Below are 13,794 nucleotides of genomic sequence, written 5' to 3' on the forward strand. Positions count from 1 at the left end.
GCCACTGCGCGTAGCCTGAAAAAGCAGAAGCAGAAGCTCAAAACAGCGGAAGATGTGCTCAGAATCAGATGGAGCAAAGTACTCAACACCACAGACAAATACGACGATAGTCACCGAACAAAGAGCTACCCGAAGCGAAAACTACTGCCCTAATTCGATGAGGAGGCCGTAGAGCCCCCGCAATCAAAAAACAAGGAGACCACTCGGTCGGATAGACGACGACCCCATGGCAAACATAGAGCGGCAAACGGCGCCGCACACAAGCCGGCCCGCGATCCGCACACGGATTCGCATCAAAAAGATGGCCCAGTTAGATCTATCTACGGGCCAAGAAAGCAAGCTCTAGTAAGCAAAGCAACACATCAAGTATCAGAATACTATGGTACACCTAAATATAGGGGTGCCGCACACCCCCTATGTTTCACCGATGAGGTTCTGGATTATGAATTTCCAGCGGGATTCAAGCCCGTAAACATAGAGGCATACGATGGAACAACAGACCCTGGAGTCTGGATCGAGGATTACATCCTCCACATACACATGGCTAGAGGATATGACCTCCACGCCATAAAATACTTACCCCTCAAGCTCAAAGGGCCAGCCCGGCATTGGCTCAAAAGCCTCCCTGAAAACACCATTGGAAGTTGGGATGAGCTCGAGGATGCTTTTCGGGCAAATTTTCAAGGGACCTATGTCCGACCTCCGGATGCAGACGATTTAAGTCACATAACCCAACAACCCGGAGAGTCAGCCCGAAAATTCTGGAACAGATTCCTTACTAAAAAGAACCAAATAGTCGACTGTCCGGACGCCGAAGCCTTAGCAGCTTTCAAACACAACGTTCGAGACGAATGGCTCGCCAGACACCTCGGCCAAGAAAAGCCAAGAACAATGGCCGCATTAACAAGCCTCATGACCCGCTTTTGCGCAGGAGAGGATAGCTGGCTGGCAAGATGCAGTACCAGCGACCCAAGTACATCCGAAGTCAGGGATGGAAATGGGAAACCGCGACGCAGCAAAGAACAACGCGGACCAAGGGCAACAGCCCGAAGAGCACGGCAGCCAACGCCGGATTCAAAAGCTCACGACAGAATCATACAAAACTGCCCCCTAAGGATAACAGGGACGAGCTATCTAACTTAAACAAAATCTTGGACAAGGTATGCCAAATCCACAGTATCCCCGGGAAGCCTGCAAATCATACGCACAGAGATTGTTGGGTCTTCAAGCAGTCCGGCAAATTCAATGCCGAACACAAGAGGCTCGACACACCAAGCGAGGACGATGATGAACCCCACAAGCAGAGCACCGGAAAACAAAAGAATTTCCCACAAGAAGTCAAAACAGTAAACTCACTTTACGTGACAAAAGGGAAAAACAGAACGACGCCCATAGAGATACGCGCCATACGGCCTATCCCAGAGGAGTCCTGCCACTGGTTGTCAAAACCAATCACCTTCGACCATCAGGATTACTCTAGAAGTATCCGGAATGAAGGATGGACTGCCTTGATATTAGATCCGATAATCGACGGACTCCAATTTACACAAGTCCTAATGGACGGCGGCAGTGATCTAAACCTGTTATATCAGGACACAATCCGCAAAATGGGGATAGACCCAACCAAAATTTGCCATAGCAACACTTCTTTTTAAGGGGTAATGCCAGGCCGATATGCCCATTGTACGGGCTCTCTATTGCTAGAAGTTGTGTTCGGCTCACCCGGCAACTTCCGCCGTGAAAAGTTAACCTTCCACCTCGCCCCATTTACAAGTAGCTATCAAGCACTACTGGGGCACGAAGCTTTCGCCCGCTTTAACGCAATACCGCATTATGCATCCCTCACACTTAAAATGCCTGGTCCATGAGGCATCATCTCCTTAAAGGAAAATATCGAGTGTTCCTCGAGCGCGGAAGATTGTGTGACTGCCTCGACGGCTACACACTAAACCGGCTTCACTAATCCGAGCACCTAAACAAGTCGTTCAGACCCCGGACACGGTTAGACGAGTCCGGCGTAAACATACAGGGGCTTACCAGCCGCATACCCCCGTACTAGGGGCTCCACGCATGTACACCAAGAGACATTAAAGCTCAATTTCATTCATTTTTTGAATCGTACTTTGTTTATTTAATATAAAGTACATTTTCGCACGATCTTTTTCGACTAAGTTCCTCTCTTTTACAGATGAACACCGTGCTACACCTGTCCAGGATACGGCACAACGGAGACACAGGCGCAGACGTGCAGTAGGGACCCATTGGAAGGATTCTTTTCAGATTAAGACCTTGCGTAAACCTTTTTTACTGTCTCTTGTTGATACACATCCCCCGTTTTCTTGCTATAACCGAGGAGGAGGCTGGCGTTTTGGCATGGGTCACGTCAGAATTTTGCGCGTACTTGGACACCATGGGCTTATTACCAAGGGCGTTGTTCGGCCCGTTTCCATAAAGACCGAATACCTTAGGGAGTGTTCGGCGTCTCGAGTTAGGCCTTATATGCATCAGCTCCGAATCATGTCTTTGGTCAAATGTTGGGTTTGCCCGGCTCCTATGTTTTGTTGCCTTACGTTCCATTCTATCGGCTAACGCAGCACCAGGAGAACTACTGCGATTGTGCCCCGGTTTGTCCAGGCGAGCACCTCAGTAGGGAAAGCCGAAAACTGACTGTCATGATATAGCGTGAGACTGGTCAACCACTCGATGACCCGCCGAAATCTTTAGGATTCCTCCGCATAAACGAAGGGCCGTTTCTCGGTCAGGCACATACGCGCCCCGAATTCGGGTGAGCGCGGTGCCCCTAGGGGCTATATAGTAGCCCCACTGTCAAACTCCTATGGCTAAGTGAAAGTGATAAAGCATTATAGTCCGGTTGCCTAGTTTGTTGCGCCACCACCTCATTTATAGGACCAAGACGTTGGATCAAGTGTGAAAACGCGCCTTTTGCAAACACCCCTGCATTATATGCGTGGGGGCTGAAGTCGAAGACTGCCATCTTTCAGGTTATATACACATATAAGTTAACGGTCGCACAGGAGGTATTTCAATTCTTGAAGGCACAAGTATAAAAAGCTTTTATATTTCATTGAAACATTGTTTCACAATAATACATGTTATTCGAACATAATATCCTTCGAGCACTGCGTCTCTATTAAACGAGCGCCCTGCAGAACTTCCTGAAAATAGTGCTCGACAGGTACTCGGCTTCCGTTTGAATCTTGGGTTGCAACATCGGTGGCCTTCATCTCCGCCCAGTATGTCTTGACACGGGCAAGAGCCATCCGCGCACCCTCTATGCATGCCGACCTCCTCATTGCATTGATATGCGACACCGCACCAAGGAACTGTTGCACCAAGCCAAAATAACTCTTCGGCTCGGGCCTCTTCGGCCACAAAAGACTCACGACATCCTTCATGGCAAGTCCGGATAGCCTATTCAGCTCCGCCCATTCGGCCAAGCGACCGGTTAATGGAAGTGGGCGCTCTGGATTATGGAACTGCGACCAAAAAACCTTTCCCGTTTCGTGACCCTCTTGATCTCGAAAGTATTCGTCCGCGTCCGCCGCACTTGCCACCAAGTCCAGATAAGCATCTTCCACACTCCACAACCGGTCCAACTGAGCATAATTAGGATCCATGAATTTCCTCCACAGCAGAAAGGGCTTTCCAGCCGCGATATCTCCGGCCTGACGTAGCTCCTCCTTCATAGCTCTCATCGCAGAGCGAGCATCCTTGGTCTCGGCAGTGGCAGCTGGCAACGGTCGGCAGCATTCTTCAACTTCACGGCCATCTCGGCCATTTCCTTCTTGCTTCGGCAGTGAGTAGTCTGTTCGGCTTTTAGCTCTTCGGCCGCCTTTAAGGCAGCCGCATCACTCTTTCTGGCCTGCTCCTTAGCTCGGGCAATCTCCGCCCGAAGGTTCTCCATGGCAGCGGCACCATCTGCATCAAGCATACATGTTGTAAGGCACGGCCATCAAGCTCCCTTACCAGGTGTCCGCGGAGAAATTGCATACCTTGCGACTCGTCAAGTCGCTTATTGACAAGCGCGATGTCGGCATCTACCACGTCAAACTGCCGCCTTAGTTCGGCAAATTCATCAGTCCAGCCAGCCACCGGACCCTTCGCCACCTACATAGGAAGGGCGACATATTATACCTGGGATTATGATCCTCGGCGCGCTATCATTTTCTGATAACACACCGAGCCTCAGGCGCTACTATCTACATAGGGCGCATTTTTTATGCGGAATGTCATATGGTACATCATTTGCGTACCTCAAATCCTGTCAGTAAACTTCTGACGGCTTCATGCAATCCGCTCTTAGCGGATGAAATCCTTTCAATCACCGTACCCATTAACGCACGGTGATCTTCTGAGATAGACGCTCGCCCGAGCAGATCCTTCAGCTCCTCCGACCGTACACCATATGGTGCCGGACTCGTCCGATGGCCTTTTTCGAAGGCCGGACGCGGAGGGCTTTGAGGGGACATACGACTACCTTCCGGTCCCACCGGACTCGGAGAAACCCTCCGCGACGACACCTCAGGGTTGCTCGCCTCGTAAGACGGTACGACAGGGGGAGGCGTTTCGCTCTCTATCATCTCCGGATGAAGATCCCCCGAAGATGAGCTCTGCTGAGAAGGGCTGAGATCCGAACTACAAGGTAAAATTTCGATTATCAGAAATAGGGTAGGGATATCCTTTATTTTAAAAAGAACTCCCCTTTTTACTTATGGCTCGGTGGAGGGCTGATCCCCTTGGGGGCACAATGCGGCCGAGGCATCCCTCGGCGCAGGACCCTCTGACGAAGATTTCTTCCCCCGCTTTGAGACCTTGGTCTCCGGGTCTTCAGAGGCGGTCCTCTTCTTCCCCTGGATGGAGGGATTCTCGATCCCTCCTTTCCTGACGACCTCCTTCGCGGAGGCGGTAGCTTCCTTGTTCCCCCCCTTCACCTTCTTTCAAAGGCGCAACCTCCAGCATCCTGGTTAACACGGGATCCGGCGTGGTCTCAGGGAGGGGGGGGCGGACACCTGATTAGCTTTGCTTTTGCTATCCACTCCTGTTCAAAGGACAACTCTTTTGAGAGCAAATTAATGATAAATATGGGATAGCGTGTCCGGGTACAGGGCTACGTACTTGAGTATCCGGGCAATTGCAGCTCAGACCTACGTCCTCGGTCAAGTCCGGACACATCGCTTGTGATCCGAAGAAAAGCTTGTACATCTCGACGGGCGTCGCGCCCATAAAATGTTGGAGAGCTCGTGGTCCCTCCGGGTTAAATTCCCACAAGCGGAGGGGGCGACGTCTGCAGGGCAGGATGCGATGAATCAACATGACCTGCGCCAGTATGACCAGAGTGATCTCTCTCTCTAGGAGATCTTGAATGCGGCCCTGCAACAAGGGCACGTCCTTGGACGGCCCCCAGTCAAGCCCTTTATTGACCCATGACGTCAGTCGCGGTGGAGGACCCGAGCGAAAGGCAGGTGGCGCCACCCATTTGGTGCCCCTGGGAGCTGTGATATAAAACCACTCTTGTTGCCATAAGCTGAGCTCCTCTTGAAAAGAGCCCTCGGGCCACGGAGCATCGGCATTCTTGCTTATAACAGCCCCTCCGCACTCTGCCTGTTGCCCCTTGATCATCTTCGGCTCCACTTTGAAGGTCTTGAGCCACAATCCGAAGTGAGGGGTAATGCGGAGGAAGGCTTCGCACACGACAATGAACGATGAGATGTGGAGGATGGATTCCGGATCCAAGTCGTGAAATTCCAGCCCATAGTAAAACATGAGCCCCCTCACGAAGGGGTCCGTCGGGAAGCTTAGCCCCCGAAGGAAGTGAGACGCGAACACCATGCTTTCACCAGGCTTGGGAGTAGGAATAACCTGCCCTTGGGCAGACAGCCTATGCAAAATTTCACCGGTTAGATACCTGGCATCTCTTAGCTTTAGCACGTCTTCTTCCGTGACGGGGGAAGGCATCCACCGGCCTTTCAGGTCGGAGCCGGACATCATCGAAGGTCCGAAGCGCCTGAATCTGGAGCTTTGGGTGTTGGAACTCGAGGCGAGGGGCGGATTCGATTGAGAATGAAAGAAGGGAGTGGAGCCTTGGTCTCTTTATAAAGAGGTTGAATACCAAGATCCTCCCCCGTGACTGTTTGGGACTTGCCTTCGATAGAGGAGACGTGCCAATGGGCACGACTGGGTTACCCATGCCCGTATTGATGGGAATCTCGGAATAAGGGGACACGATCTCTGCTTTGACAAGACGTGCCAAGGAAACCGCCTTGCTAAACGCGCTGAGGTGGAATAGTAAAAATGATTCGAATAAAGGCTTGGCCGTGGTGTGATGTCACGCCACGGAATACGTCAGCAGATTGAATTTGTGTAAATATTATTCTCTCTACGGTGGTATGTGGAACTTATTTTACAGAGCCGGACACTATCCTTGTGTTCAAAATCTTCTATGAAGTATTCGGAGGAGGAACCCGCCTTGCAATGCCGAAGACAATATGTGCGCCGGACTCGTCATCATTTAAGCCTGGTTCAGGGGCTACTGAGGGAGTCCCGGACTAGGGATTGTCCGGATAGCCGAACTATCATCTTCGGCCGGACTCCTAGACTATGAAGATACAAGATTGAAGACTTCGTCCCGTGTCCGGATGGGACTTTCGTTGGCGTGGAAGGCAAGCTTGGCGATACGGATATGTAGATCTCCTACCATTGTAACCGACTCTGTGTAACCCTAACCCTCTTTGGTGCCTATATAAACCGGAGGGTTTTAGTCCGTAGGACAGAAGAACAATCATACCATAGGCTAGCTTCTAGCGTTTAGCCTCTCTGATCTCGTGGTAGATCTACTCTTGTACTACCCATATCATCAATATCAATCAAGCAGGAGTAGGGTTTTACCTCCATCGAGAGGGCCCGAACCTGGGTAAAAACATTGTGTCCCTTGTCTCCTGTTACCATCCGCCTAGACGCATAGTTCGGGACCCCCTACCCGAGATCCGCCGGTTTTGACACCTACAACCGACCTTACACCAAAGATACCATTTTTGTCAAATGTCATGCCACAAGATCCTTTGTTGACTGGTGAAAGATTGGAATTTGAAGTATTTTGCCAACATCAATAGGCCAAAAATTATCCCTCATCAGCTGTTTATGCCATTAACCTGTGGTTGGATCAATGAGCTCACTCACCATTGTTAGAACTTTGTTGGCCCTCACAGTGATGATTTTCCTATTGGAAATATTAGGGATCCAACCATCATCCCATATATGAATTTTCACTCTATATCCAACCCTCCGTATACATCCTTTCTTAAATGTTTGCACACCAATGATGGCATGCAAGTGCATAGAGTTTAGTTGAAGCCTTTTTGAAATAAGAGTATTGATCCCACATGGAGCACATGAATCATACTTTTGCCTCTTGTAATTAATTATGTATTTTTATTCCTGCAGATAATTATAGACTTGAAGCAAAGTGAGGGCAGAAACAAATTGTAATTGAGTAGTGGAACAAGCTTTAAAGTAAATACATAAAATTAAATAGAGAACATTAGCTAGAGTGACTGATGGGGCAATAGAGGAGTAAGACGTTCTCAGAGAGTCCAGAATCCCCATCGGTATGATTCTAGTGTACCTATGTGAGTGCATTGTATGGGATGGATACTTGAGCCACTCTTGACTATTATGATGGGCGGAGCTGGGTACAGAATACGTTCTACGCGAAGTAGACTTCGTGCCACGCACACCACTATCATAGTCTCCCCGTAGGGTTACAACTCATGATAATTAAGGGTTTACACCATGTACGCGGCCTCTTTAAGGGTTCTTCATAATTCCCCTATCAATTGCAAAGATTAGGAGAAAAGGCTTTTACTTTCACCTCAAATTACCTTCATGCCCTAGCCCTTTACAACGACAGTGTTATACTTCATGGCCATAAGGCAAAATGCTGAGTGGGGCCCCTTCACAACATTCACGAAGTTATTAAACTAAGCATTCAACCTAGGATCTCATATCCAAAGTAACAATTTAGATCCTATGCATGCCAAGGTTCATCCATATCCCCGAGAACTAGGGGTCTATTCACACATGGAAACAACAAACATCATGACAAAGGTGACGACAAACATGAATGTATTATATAAATAACATACAAGATGACCCACTAGGTTTCCTGATGTTACAATGATAAGGATGTGGATGATGATGATGACAGTGGTGATGATGATGATGACGATGATAATGGTGACGATGTTGTAGCCCCCTTGTGCTTGATGAGGAAGATGACCCTCTTCTCCTTGCCAATCCGTCCTCCGATCATCTCTGGAGGCTAGACGTTCTGCCTTTTGGACGAGTTTTTCATCTCTCTGGGCGTCTGATCCCCAATCCGATTTCACGACGTGGAAGTAGTCGACCAGGCGGCAAGCTGGCACCTCATACGACCGCCCATGCGAGCGGGCATGGTCGCATGGAACGCCGTCTTTCGCTCTGGAAGCGTGGCGACGACTCCTTCTTTGGCCTCCTTGCCTAGTTCTTTTATGGTAGATTATTATCACTTCAAATACGTGTTTTCACTACTATTTCTGAGGATTTCCTCCATATTGCTAAGTGGTCCGAAAAGTGTTACCTGAGGGAAATCAACAAAAAGAGGTGCGTGAGAAGGGTGAAATTCCACAAAGCCTACCATGTAGGCACAAAATATCTACCAAAATTATCCCATAAATTGGACTCATCAACCAATCCATATAATTTGCCAGACATGTTGGGGAACGTAGTAATTTCAAAAAATTTCCTACACACACGCAAGATCATGGTGATGGCATAGCAACGAGAGGGGAGAGTATTGTCCACGTACCCTCGTAGACCGTAAGCGGAAGCGTTAAGACAACGCAGTTGAAGTAGTCGTACGTCTTCACGATCCGACCGATCCAAGCACCGAACGTACGACACCTCCGAGTTCAGCACACGTTTAGCTCGATGACGATCCCCGGGCTCCGATCCAGCAAAGCGTCGGGGATGAGTTCCGTCAGCACGACGGCGTGGATACGATGATGATCTTCTACCGGCACAGGGCTTCATCTAAACTCCGCGACGATATGACCGAGGTGGAATATGGTGGAGGGGGGCACCGCACACGGCTAAGGAACGATCCATAGATCAACTTGTGTGTTCTAGGGTGCCCCCTGCCCCCGTATATAAAGGAGCAAGGGGGTGCAGTCGGCCCTAGGAGGAGGCGCGCCGGAGGAGTCCTACTCCCACCGGGAGTAGGACTCCCCCCCTTTCCTAGTTGGATTAGGACTTGGGGGGAGGGAAAGAGGAAAGGGGGGCGCCGCCCCCCCTTCCTTGTCCTATTCGGACTAGGGGGGAGGGGGTGCGCGGCCTGCCCTGGCCGGCCCTCCTCTTCTCCCTCATGGCCCACTAAGGCCCATTAACCCCCGGGAGGATTCCGGTAACCCCCCGGTGTTCCGGTAAAATCCCGATTTCACCCGGAACTATTCCGAAGTCCAAACATAGGCTTCCAATATATCAATCTTTATGTCTCGACCATTTCGAGACTCCTCGTCATGTCCGTGATCACATCTGGGGCTCCGAACAAACTTCGATACATCAAAACTTATAAACTCATAATAAAACTGTCATCGTAACGTTAAGCGTGCGGACCCTACGGGTTCGAGAACTATGTAGACATGACCTAGAACTATTCTCGGTCAATAACCAATAGCGGAACCTGTATGCCCATATTGGTTCCTACATATTCTACGAAGATCTTTATCGGTCAAACCGCATAACAACATACGTTGTTCCCTTTGTCATCGGTATGTTACTTGTCCGAGATTCGATCGTCAGTATCCAATACCTAGTTCAATCTCGTTACCGGCAAGTCTCTTTACTCGTTACGTAATGCATCATTCCGTAACTAACTCATTAGTTACATTGCTTGCAAGGCTTATAGTGATGTGCATTACCGAGAGGGCCCAGAGATACCTCTCTGACAATCGGAGTGACAAAACCTAATCTCGAAATACGCCAACTCAACATGTACCTTTGGAGACACCTGTAGTACTCCTTTATAATCACCCAGTTACGTTGTGACGTTTGGTAGCACCCAAAGTGTTCCTCCGGTAAACGGGAGTTGCATAATCTCATAGTTACAGGAACATGTATAAGTCATGAAGAGAGCAATATCAATATACTAAACGATCAAGTGCTAGGCTAACGGAATGGGTCATGTCAATCACATCATTCTCCTAATGATGTGATCCCATTAATCAAATGACAACACATGTCTATGGTTAGGAAACATAACCATCTTTGATTAATAAGCTAGTCAATTAGAGGCATACTAGTGACGTTGTGTTTGTCTATCTATTCACACATGTATTATGTTTCCGGTTAATACAATTCTAGCATGAATAATAAACATTTATCATGATATGAGGAAATAAATAATAACTTTATTATTGCCTCTAGGGCATATTTCCTTCAGTCTCCCACTTGCACTAGAGTCAATAATCTAGATTACATAGTAATGATTCTAACACCCATGGAGTCTTGGTGCTGATCATGTTTTGCTCGTGAGAGAGGCTTAGTCAATGGGTCTGCAACATTCAGATCCGTATGTATCTTGCAAATCTCTATGTCTCCCACTTGGACTTGGCCCCGAATGGAATTGAAGCGTCTCTTGATGTGCTTGGTCCTCTTGTGAAATCTGGATTCCTTTGCCAAGGCAATTGCACCAGTATTGTCACAGAAGATCTTGATTGGTCCCGATGCACTAGGTATGACACCTAGATCGGAAATGAACTCCTTCATCTAGACTCCTTCATTTGCTGCTTCCGAAGCAGCTATGTACTCCGCTTCACATGTAGATCCCGCCACGACGCTTTGTTTAGAACTGCACCAACTTACAACTCCACCGTTTAATAAAAACACGTATCCGATTTGCGATTTAGAATCGTCCGGATCAGTGTCAAAGCTTGCATCGACGTAACCATTTACGGCTAGCTCTTTGTCACCTCCATATACGAGAAACATATCCTTAGTCCTTTTCAGGTATTTCAGGATGTTCTTGACCGCTGTCCAGTGATCCACTCCTGGATTACTTTGGTACCTTCCTGCCAAGCTTATTGCTAAGCATACGTCAGGTCTGGTACACAGCATTGCATACATGATAGAGCCTATGGCTGAAGCATAGGGAACATCTTTCATTTTATCTCTATCTTCTGCTGTGGTCGGGCATTGAGTTTGACTCAACTTCACACCTTGTAGCACGGGCAAGAACCCTTTCTTTGCCTGATCCATTTTGAACTTTTTCAAAATTTTATCAAGGTATGTGCTTTGTGAAAGTCCTATTAAGCGTCTTGATCTATCTCTATAAATCTTGATGCCCAATATGTAAGCAGCTTCACCGAGGTCTTTCATTGAAAAACTCTTATTCAAGTATCCCTTTATGCTATCCAGAAATTCTATATCATTTCCAATTAATAATATGTCATCTACATATAATATCAGAAATGCTACAGAGCTCCCACTCACTTTCTTGTAAATACAGGCTTCTCCAAAAGTCTGTATAAAACCATATGCTTTGATCACACTATCAAAGCACTTATTCCAACTCCGAGATGCTTGCACCAGTCCATAAATGGATCGCTGGAGCTTGCACACTTTGTTAGCACCTTTTGGATCAACAAAACCTTCTGGTTGCATCATATACAACTCTTCTTCTAGAAATCCATTCAAGAATGCAGTTTTGACATCCATTTGCCAAATTTCATAATCATGAAATGCAGCAATAGCTAACATGATTCGGACAGAACAGGACTGTTACATTACCATCAGCGTCAGTCTTCTTCTTAAAGATCCATTTATTCTCAATGGCTTTGCCGATCGTGGGGCAAGTCAACCAAAGTCACACTTTTTTTTCATACATGGATCCCATCTCAGATTTCATGGCCTCTGGCCATTTTGCGGAATCTGGGCTCATCATCGCTTCCTCATAGTTCGTAGGTTCATTCATGGTCAAGTAACATGACTTCCAGAATAGGATTACCGTACCACTCTGGTTGCGGATCTTTACTCTGGTAGACCTACGAGGTTCAGTAGAAACTTGATCTGAAGTTTCATGATCAATATCATTAGCTTCCTCACTATTTGGTGTAGTTGTCACAGGAACCGGGTTCTTGTGATGAACTACTTTCCATTAAGGGAGTAGATACAGTTATTCTCATCAAGTTCTACTTTTCTCCCACTCACTTCTTTCGAGGGAAACTCCTTCTCTAGAAAGGATCCGATTTTAGCGACGAAAATCTTGCCCTCAGATATGTGATAGAAGGTGTACCCAATAGTCTCTTTTGGGTATCCTATGAAGACACATTTCTTCGATTTAGGTTCGAGCTTATCTGGTTGAAGTTTCTTCACATAAGCATCGCAGCCCCAAACTTTAAGAAATGACAACTTTGGTTTCTTGCCAAACCACAGTTCATAAGGCGTCGTCTCAATGGATTTTGATGGTGCCCTATTTAACGTGAATGCGGCCGTCTCTAAAGCATAACCCCAGAATGATAGCGGTAAATCAGTAAGAGACATCATAGATCGCACCATATCTAGTAAAGTACGATTACGACGTTCGGACACACCATTTTGTTGTGGTGTTCCGGGTGGCGTGAGTTGCGAAACTATTCCGCATTGTTTCAAATGTAAACCAAACTCGTAACTCAAATATTCTCCTCCACGATCAGATCGTAGAAACTTTATTTTCTTGTTACGATGATTTTCCACTTCACTCTGAAATTCTTTGAACTTTTCAAATTTTCAGACTTGTGTTTTATTAAGTAGATATACCCATATCTGCTCAAATCATCTGTGAAGGTGAGAAAATAACGATACCCGCCGTGAGCCTCAACATTCATTGGACCACAAACATCAGTATGTATGATTTCCAACAAATCAGTTGCTCGCTCCATAGTTCCGGAGAACGGCGTTTTAGTCATCTTGTCCATGAGGCACGGTTCGCAAGTACCAAGTGATTCATAATCAAGTGATTCCAAAAGCCCATCAGTATGGAGTTTCTTCATGCGCTTTACACCGATATGACCTAAACGGCAGTGCCACAAATAAGTTGCACTATCATTATCAACTCTGCATCTTTTGGTTTCAACACTATGAATATGTGTATCACTACTATCGAGATTTAATAAAAATAGACCACTCTTCAAGGGTGCATGACCATAAAAGATATTACTCATATAAATAGAACAACCATTATTCTCTGATTTAAATGAATAACCGTCTCGCATCAAACAGGATCCAGATATAATGTTCATGCTCAACGCTGGAACCAAATAACAATTATTTATGTCTAAAACTAATCCCGATGGTAAATGTAGAGGTAGGGTGCCGACCGCGATCACATTGACTTTGGAACCATTTCCCACGCGCATCGTCACCTCGTCCTTAGCCAATCTTCGCTTAATCCGTAGTCCCTGTTTCAAGTTGCAGATATTAGCAACAAAACCAGTATCAAATACCCAGGTGCTACTGCGAGCATTAGTAAGGTACACATCAATAACATGTATATCACATATACCTTTGTTCACTTTGCCATCCTTCTTATCCGCCAAATACTTGGGGCAGTTCCGCTTCCAGTATCCAGTCTGCTTGCAGTAGAAGAACTCAGTTTCAGGCTTAGGTCCAGACTTGGGTTTCTTCTCTTGAGCAGCAACTTGTTTGCTGTTCTTCTTGAAGTTCCCCTTCTTCTTCCCTTTGCCCTTTTTCTTGAAACTGGTG

The sequence above is a fragment of the Triticum aestivum genome, chromosome 1B (genome assembly GCF_018294505.1).
Source record: "Triticum aestivum cultivar Chinese Spring chromosome 1B, IWGSC CS RefSeq v2.1, whole genome shotgun sequence".
NCBI lineage: Eukaryota > Viridiplantae > Streptophyta > Magnoliopsida > Poales > Poaceae > Triticum > Triticum aestivum.